At 35.5% G+C, this 1,792-nt stretch overlaps 1 non-coding gene across 1 annotated transcript; it reads left to right on the top strand.

Moving 5' to 3' along the window:
• Window positions 1–1,367: 1,367 nt before the first annotated feature.
• TRNAK-UUU lies at window positions 1,368–1,440 on the top strand. The gene has a single exon. It is a non-coding gene; the product is annotated as a tRNA-Lys (tRNA).
• Window positions 1,441–1,792: the final 352 nt, after the last annotated feature.

Raw genomic sequence — 1,792 nt, 5'->3', positions numbered from 1 at the left:
CACAGGTGATGGTTTTAGGAGAAAAAATGTGCTTTTCTTTTGGGGGGGGGCGGGGAATGGGAATCTATCTACTTACTGTCAAGAAGACCAAGGGATCTGGTAACACATTGTTTTGTTGCAGCCACAGACAAAAAGCGATGTGGAACCTTTTTATAGAGGATCTCACTCTATACCAGGGAATCCCTAGAGTTACTTCAGACTGGATCAACAAACAATTATAGGATGCTAGCAAACCCAGAATATATATAATATATATATATTCATATATTCATATATATGTATATATATACATATGTGTGTGTGTGTGATTTCCCCACATCTGGTACACAAAGCTAGCAGTTTCCCTTGGATAAGAATATACCCTGTGACACCTAAGCATCTATTAATAATAGTTCCGAAGAGCCTTCCTCCCATAAGAAATTACGCCCAAATTCTACCTACTCTATCAGCAATCTGAGACTATAAAATCAAGGTCTAAGTATGGTGATTCTATTATCCCAAATGCAGAAAACAGCTTGCTATAATGATTTATACAAATATTTTCAATTAAAATTTTTATTGCATTTTACTTTCTTCAATTAATAAAGATTCATTTTCTTTCCCTCCTTTTCCCACACTCACCCCAAAAGAAAAACAAAACCTTTGTAACAAATAATTCTAGTCAGACAAAACAAATTTTCACATTGCCTAAGTCCAAACAAATTTGTCATATTCTGCATATTTAGTCCACCACCTCTCTATCAGGAGATCTTTATTTTTACAATATTGTCCTAGTCTAGATTGTTCTCCTAGATCTGGTCCTTTTACTCCAACAAATCTTCCCAGGTTTCTCTGAAATCATCCTTTTTGTCATTTCTTACACTGCAATAGTATTCCATGATATAGCTGTACTATAATTTCTTCAGTCATTTCCCAATTGATAGGCCCCTTCCAGATCTTTGCAACCAGAAATAGAGCTGCTAAAATGTTTTTGAACATATAAGTCCTTTTCCTTTTTCTTTGATCCCTTTCAAATATAAGTTTAGTAGAGGTATCACTGGGTCAAAGTTGAGGAACTTTCAGGGTCACATTTTCAAATGGCTTTCCAAAATAGCTGTCTGTACCAATTCATAACTTTATCAACAGTACACTGATATGGCCTACCTTCCCACAACTCTGCCAACACGTGCTATTTTCTTTTACCTTTTTCTTCTGCTTCTGGTCTTTCTTCCATTTTTATACTTAAAAGTTCTTAAAGGGAAACATTAATTTGGGCATTCTGCCTCATTTTACCTCAAATTCAGTTCTCTTTATAGACTGGAAAAGTAGTTTGCTATTTTACCTCTGTTTCACTTTGGAATGGAGGGGAGGGAGCTATCTTTTCAGGAGTCTGGGCAGCTCAGTTGGTAGAGCATCAGACTTTTAATCTGAGGGTCCAGGGTTCAAGTACCTGTCTAGGCACCACTCGTCCTTTTTACTACAATTTATGGACACATTGTTACCTTTTCTATTCTTGCCATTTTTCTTATATTAAATGGGATCTCAAGTTGTCCTTTTTATCACTGTAAGGCATCTTCTTCTTTGAGTAGGCTGTAAAGAAATCTCTTCTGGGTTGGATGTGAAGATTTTAACTATGATTATCAAAGAAATGTCAGAAAGGTAAGTTACCCAGAGACTTACTTCTCGACTTATGATGAAAAATGCTATTCAACCCCAGAGAAAGAACTGATAGTGTCTGAATATAGACCAAAACATACTTTTTAAAAACTGTTTTTTGTGAGTTTTTGTCTACTTTCTTTCACAACATGATGAA

The sequence above is a fragment of the Dromiciops gliroides genome, chromosome 1 (genome assembly GCF_019393635.1).
Source record: "Dromiciops gliroides isolate mDroGli1 chromosome 1, mDroGli1.pri, whole genome shotgun sequence".
Classification (NCBI taxonomy): Eukaryota; Metazoa; Chordata; class Mammalia; order Microbiotheria; family Microbiotheriidae; genus Dromiciops; species Dromiciops gliroides.
This window is presented reverse-complemented; position numbering and strand designations above follow the sequence as displayed.